Source organism: Bubalus kerabau, chromosome 9 (genome assembly GCF_029407905.1).
Source record: "Bubalus kerabau isolate K-KA32 ecotype Philippines breed swamp buffalo chromosome 9, PCC_UOA_SB_1v2, whole genome shotgun sequence".
Classification (NCBI taxonomy): domain Eukaryota; kingdom Metazoa; phylum Chordata; class Mammalia; order Artiodactyla; family Bovidae; genus Bubalus; species Bubalus kerabau.
The window spans coordinates 71,790,964-71,798,188 of NC_073632.1; the positions used below are offsets into that span (position 1 = coordinate 71,790,964).

At 33.8% G+C, this 7,225-nt stretch overlaps 1 protein-coding gene across 2 annotated transcripts in view; it reads left to right on the forward strand.

The window, feature by feature from the left end:
- Positions 1 to 244, forward strand: part of SYNCRIP (synaptotagmin binding cytoplasmic RNA interacting protein) — a 26,056-nt gene extending 25,812 nt beyond the window's left edge. For both annotated transcript variants that reach the window (XM_055535558.1, XM_055535559.1), the window contains exon 12: positions 1 to 244. This exon is cut by the window's left edge. The gene's annotated coding sequence lies outside the window, so the exon portion shown is untranslated.
- Positions 245 to 7,225: the final 6,981 nt, after the last annotated feature.

Sequence of the window (7,225 nt, forward strand, 5' to 3'; positions counted from 1 at the left end):
ACCCAATAGGCACCATGACGAAGATCAGAGCTTATACTTAATTAAGGTTTTATACACACCAGTTTCCCCAGTAAATGCAAATTTAACAAGAAAATTAGACATGTCATATGTTCAAAATGCTCATGGCAAACAATCATTTTGCATTCCTGCAAATAAAATTGTTTTATACTGTAAGCTGGAGGCGAGTGTAACTTATTTTTGTAATAAAGTTTTTATTTTTTTTATGTGTCATTAATATAAATGTGTGTTAGTGTAGAAATATTCTGGTTTAAAAACTTAGAAATGCACACATTTCAGTATGTTTATTTGTACTTACATAATTTTAGATAGTGGTTGCCAATAGCCTGTATGTTTCACATTAATTGGTTTTTTATGTTATCTTAATAAACCATTTTAGTATGTTGTATGTCAGTTACTGGGATAGCTGGGACATAGAGTGTAATTTAAAATTTGTCAATAAGTATTCATTGGAATATATGTAAATGTGCCTTGCCGGTTATTGAAACATTACCTACAAAATGAGTATGGGGTGACAAAAATTAGTTCCTGGTGCTTAATGAAACTTTTTGCCACTGATTTTATATATTACCCCGTGCTTTTTTAAAGTACATCTCTCAAATCTTAGTGTAAGTTTGAGGGCTACACAAAACATTTACATTTCATTCTAACATAAAATGAGTAATAGGTTGTGGAAAGTGGGTAAACTAAATGTAGCCTTCAGTAAAATTGAATCTCAGTGTAATCCTTGGTGCTGGCACTTCCCAGGTCCAAGGAGTTAAATGATCCCATCAAAGAGGTCATTGCCATGCCTATTGGCACTTTACTGTCATACCCTTTTTAAGGGACACTGTCAAGGTGTTTAAGTTAATTCTCAGAATTATTTGTTGGGATTTTAGAACAGGTTTGTTTGACTTAAGTAAGAACTGCATTGTCAAAGTTGAAAGATGAACATTTTTGTGAGTTCACAAATGTGTTCTTAAGAAAATATTAAAATACGGAGCTGTGGGTTTCCAAGACTATTTGGCATTCTTAGTTTGGGGATTTGGGAGGAAAAGCTGATATTAAAAAAATTTGTGAAGAATTGATGGGTAATGTAAACAGTGGTGATTAAATATATACACACTCAAGTGAAATTACTTGACAGTGTTCATTTGACTAACTTTGAATTTAAGCCATTATAATTACTTTTAAAATTAAATAATCATTTGCACTGTTCTGATAATGGGTGCAGTTTTTGAGCAATATAATCAGAGCTAAATATGCATGTAGTGATTAGTGATGTGAACAATTAAGTACTGAGAAGAAATACTAACTGGTATTTTCAAACTTAAATTTCTGTAGTAAAATCAGTATCAAACTCTTATCAGATCAAGGAAAACAGGCAATGCATATAAACATACTTTTGAATGTTGTGTGGCCTATAAAGCAATAATGCAATTTTTATGGAATGTCATGGGATATGAGAAATGGAAATGCAAAAATAACTAATCCTTTAGTAAAAATGTCAACATGTTAAAAAGGGGAATGTTAACTAATGTAGGTTATTGATATTTGTGATTTGTTTATGGGTTCTTGGCTTTGACAGCTTCAAAGAATGGATAGATGACAAGTTAAAAGAAATTTTGTATATAATTGTCAAGGAATGGGTCTTAAATCTAAGAATCGAGTCCCTTCCTTGGGGTGAAAATGTATCCTTAAAGCATTCTGATTGTTGAAAAATAACAAAACTTGAGTTACCTAACCAAAGCAGACGCAAGATTTTGTTTCTGCAGACTACTTGGCAATCAAAAGTGATCATCACTTTAGTTAATCAGTTTTCAGAAAGTTGCTTTGTGAGAAAATTCTGTTAGATATATTCTCCCAATCATGCATTTTGTGGGAGGTTTTCCAGCATTGTGATTGAATCAGATGTTAGAAATGAATGGGGGGTTTAGCACAAAAAGCGGTTGCACACTCATGACGGCCATTGTTGTAGCATCATGAGAAATCTACCAATGACTGCAAGTCTGATTTAATGATTTACACTTTCTTCATGATAAAATAGGAATAGCATACATAGGAATGGATTTATGGGGTGACCTCGGGTATTCACTTGTATGAATCTGTTTGAAAAGATTTAATGAGGGTGAATATCATGCTAGATGGGCAAAATTGTCACATTCAGGACAGCTGTTTTGACTGCTAAGCCAAAAGTCACTGTTCAGAAACATAGGAAAAAAAGACCAAACAGAGCATGACATATAGTCTATTTAAGGGGAGAAATTACAGAGTAGGACTTATGCATTTAGGTGAGGGAGCTACCCCCCTAGAGTAAATGATTGCTCAGGTTCCTAAAACTTCAAGAATACCCACCATGGTCATTTTCTCCCCAGTGATATATACCATAAACTTTTGATCTGACCATAGGAATTCAATGGTGGGTTGAAAATGAATCAAGACATAACAATACATAAAATGAACAGACTTGTGGGGATAATGTTTTAAAGTGTAGTATTAATTACTCAGTCATACCACTCAATAAATAGGGCATGCCACTACTTTTCTTAAGATGCTAATTATCAGCCAGTGTTCAAAGACATTTTTAACTGTGGGCAAATTAGTGGATGGACTTTTTTGTCTGTCACTTTTTAAAAAAGTACTTAAGATACAAGTTTTATTAGTACCACAGTCTGCCTTCAGTAATATGCCTAAAATATTTTTCAGGGCCAGGAGCATTCAGTTGAAAGAAAATCTTTTTTACAACTGCAAAATAGTATTAAAACTAATGCCCTGGTCCAAGATTAGGTTTTTAATGATATTAACAGTAGTCTGATAAACATCTAGAAGTCTGGCATTGAGAAACAAAAGCTTGTACCTGACTAGTATTTTTATTTAAAAAAATTAGTTCTGTTAGCTTATTTAAATTCTCTTACATTTATTTATCTGTAGAATTTATATTTATTTCATTCCTTTTATCTCACTGAAAACTGTCTGCAGGCTCTTTGATTTGGATTAGATGTGTGAAGTACTGTCTTTTGCCAAAAACCTCAAAATTACCTGTTCTTTTCAACGTAGTGGGTTTGTGCTTGTTTGGAGATCAGTTCAAAAACTATCTGTACTATCTGTACTGCCTCTGATGTTAAGATTTTATGTATAGCATAAGGAAGCTAGCTCTGACTATATTTTCCTAAGAATAAAGACCTATTTTTGTAGCATGTCTTAGGATCTCCAGGAGTCCAAGAATTATTGTGGGTGTCCTCCATTTCATCGTTTTTCATTTAACAGCTTTTGAAATAGACACTTGGCATCTTTAGGGGTCTTTTCGTCTTTTAATTATCCATACATTCAAAGTAACTAGCCAATGGTAATACCAAAACAGATTCCCCAAGATCCCTAATTGAAGCACATGATAGGGAGATGATGTATAGGATAAATGTATAGTGTTGGTCTCCACTTAATTTTAATTAATGAAAATACTCTGGTCACACACATGCCAGTGGACTCAAGAAGTTAATGGTAATTTGGTTCTGCTTTTCTGGTAACATGTCCCCACCATTCAGTGTTCCATTTTCTTATCACTCTTTGAAGGTTTGGAAATGAGTAATTGAGGTAGTAATACAGGAGAGGGGAGTGAACAAACTATTTTGCTTTAATGTACATTTAGGTGACTGCACAAATGAGGTTAGGTAGGTGAATTCAGCTTAAAATGTGTTTCATTAAGCAAAATTAGCAAGTCATTATCAAAGAATGGGGAACTTGTATATACATTCAGGAGATTTTGGCTCATCCCTAGGATTTCTTGGTGGGAGGGTGATAGCTTTGGTCACTTCATGAAGATCCTTTTAGGTACAGAGTTTAATAGTTTGTGTTATGATTACTAAAGTTTATACTGATGATTGAAAAAAGTTTTTGTCATTTCAGAACAGTCATGAAAGTTTTATACCTGAAAAATTCTTAAACACTACTAGAGGATTTTGAAAACCATTTACATTGCCTATTTGACTCCCTGTGCAGATGCCAAACTAGTACTTTTTTTCTTGTTGATAATCAAGACTGCTGACAGACTTTTTGGATGGGGGAGAAGTTCCAATAAACCATTTTGGAAATTAGTGTCTTCAAGTGTAGTTTCCGAAAATGTTTTTTTAACACAAGCAAATAGAATCAAGATAAGGTTCTTTTAGAATAATTTACCATAAGCTTCAGTGAATATCTGATTTTCTTTACTTTGTAAAATGGTTTAAAACAAGTTCTAATCTGAAGTTGCTATCTGTAATGTTCTTGAAAGGTCATTTCTTGACCTTTGTTCTGAAAGGATTCTGTGATGCCAAATACTAACTTATTTTGGGGATACCTAAGGGAATTGACATTTACAGTCATTTATGAACTACAACCAGTTACTGCTACTACAAGGCAAAGGACAAAGGTTTTGATGTGGACCAGACATTACCACAGATTAAGAAAACATGATTAGGGTTGTATTCACAATACAGTAACAAATGTGTAGAAGAGTTGCATATTACAAAATCCAATCTTCCAGCTGTAGACACATACCATGACATCAGAAAAGTTCTAACATCTGGTGTGGCTCTATTGTATACTTTCAAATGAGATGAAGAGCTTTGATTAGTTGTGCCATTTGTATCACAATTTTGCATTTCAACTTGTGTCCTGATTTTTTTATTTTAATGGGAATTAGAAAATGCCAGTACTGCATCATTTGAACACAGAGTTGTTAAAAAAGTCATGAGTTTAAAAAATTCTCTAATGACTTCATTTTCAAGAGAATAGTTTAAAAACTTTTTATAGTTAAAAATACTATGAATGGTATTCATGGTGCTTTAATTGGGAGGAGTCAGGAGTTAGGCCTCTAAAATTGCTCTATTTGACACATCAGGAGAAATTAGAAAAGCATATATACTGTTTCTTAGTATATTTAATATTTGGAATGAGCTTGGAGGTAAATAAATGAACAATATGTCAAAGGTCATCCAAAAATTAATGGAGTACACTTTTCAATTCTCTGCAGCCACAGGCATGTGTAATATACAGTATAGTTTTGGTAAAACTTCTTGAAATAGTAAAAATTAACATGAATTTGCAGAAGTTGAATTCCTAGGATTCCTTCAACATTGACAGGTGTAATTTCTTTTAGGAATCCTGCCTAACTTCCAATTCATTTATAAATAGAATTAAAACATGGTGAAAAATTTTTATTCGAAAGTTACACTTTAATCTTCATTGGTTTCCTGACAATCCATTTAGTGTTAGGACAGTATCAGCAGTTAAGCGCCCAACAGTGGATTCAGTGGATTCTCATCCTTTCTGCTGCTCAGTGTCTTTTGATCAGTCTATAAATTACTGCCAGTACTTGTTTAATTAATTAGTTCTTCAGTGTATGGGGTTTCTTTTGCCTCCTAGAACAGAAGTCCTTCCAAGGCAGGGAAATCCGAATTAATGGTGCTAGACGGGCATTTAAAAATACTTTTCAAAGTATTTTTTAGCTTGGAAATGGATTTTCAGTTTAGTTTATTAGGCTGGATTTGGCTTAATTGTGGCTTGTTAACTTGAAAAAGGAAAATTTTGAGCCACTTACAACATGGACAGCTTTTAAAAAGTAATGAACATGGAATACTAAATTTTAAGGCAAATTAAGATCATGAAGGTCCATATTTTAAATTGTCTGACCTTAAAAAGGTCTTGAAGGGAGCAGTTGGCTGTGGGATTTATATCTATCTATCAAGACAGCCTAGCCCAACAATTTTTCTTTATGCTGGTATTCAGTTTAATTCCAAACTGCTGAACAAAAAGGTATTGGCCTACCAAGTCCCATCTATAGTTAACGTTTATGAGGAAGGGGTACTTCAAGATTGAGTTCTTGTTCTGCTTACAAGTCTAGTTTTGAGTCCAAAAAGTTTGTATAAAGTTCTTATGTAGAGTACTTGGGAAAGTAGTAGTCATACTTGAGAAAAGTTTCAAAGCTAGGTAACTACACATTAACATAATGAAACAATTGTTGCTAAGAGTAATCCATACCTAACAAATTTTTTATATATCTGTATGGAAAGTCTTAATATGAACCTTACAGTTGGTTGCTGGCTGGTTCAAAATTAAATCCCTTTGAGAAGAGAGGCTCTGAATTTAAGGCATTTTCTTACTATATATACCTACTTGTTTTGAGTAGTGATGGATTAAAGGTGGTATTTATGCTTAAATGTGCTTAGTTGATAGTTTAACTTGATAGTACTTCAAAGAAAAATTTTAAAACCTGTACCTGGAAAACAAGATACAGCGCAGAATGTAAAGTCTTATTTCTCTGCTCACACCCTAATCAGTTAACAGATGAAAGACTCCTGTCTTTAGTTCTTAGTTAACCTCATATCTTTCAATTACTAAGTTTAAGCAGTTTCTTTTTTCCCATATGAGACATTTGGCTTACTCTAGTCCTCTTTTTTTTTTTTTCCCCTCCCCTAAACTAGTTCAATTGATTACTATCATTATTCGGACTACACTTAGGCTAATACTACTTACATCTGTTTTAGTATCTGTTCTTCACTGTGTGGTGAAACCTCACTCATTACTTACTCATCTCCCAATTCCTATTAACTATCTATACTTTTTTGTTACTAACTTCTCCTCTCCACAGCATTTATTGACTCAATTCCAGCAGTAGAGCAGGCTCCTCTTATTTATATGTGGACTGTTTTGCTCACTCTTGAAATCTGTAGATTTTTGGAAAGATAACCAGTTTGTAATAGAATGCATTGAAATACTTCACTTCTCCGTGCTTTTGATTTTTCTCAAATGTTTGGTGACTGTATTTTTTGTATTTATAATATGGAAGAAAGATTGATAAAAGTGACCTGGTATTCTGGGCCTGCCCACTGAGACAGCGGACTGTAAGTTCTGTGTGTGTGAGAACACAATGGCTATCAGGCCTTTTTTCGTTTCCTTGGGAGCTGGCAGGCAAACAAGTTTACCTCTCCAATGCCAGAAAAGAGTGCTCAATTGTAGGCACACAGACTCTTCCTAGGCAAGTTATTTGCTTTGAGGAGCGGGGTAGACCCTGAAAACAGGCCTGCAATCCTCAGGCACATAAATTTCTTCCATTTTCCACTCTTGCAAGCCTGAGGTTTTGCCTTTTCTTTGTCACTCATCTTTCCCATGAAAATTGGCTGCTTTTCTTATAGTCCTCTGATTGCAAAGTGAACAGTGTCAGTTCATCTTTTGTTTTAATTTATTGAAATTA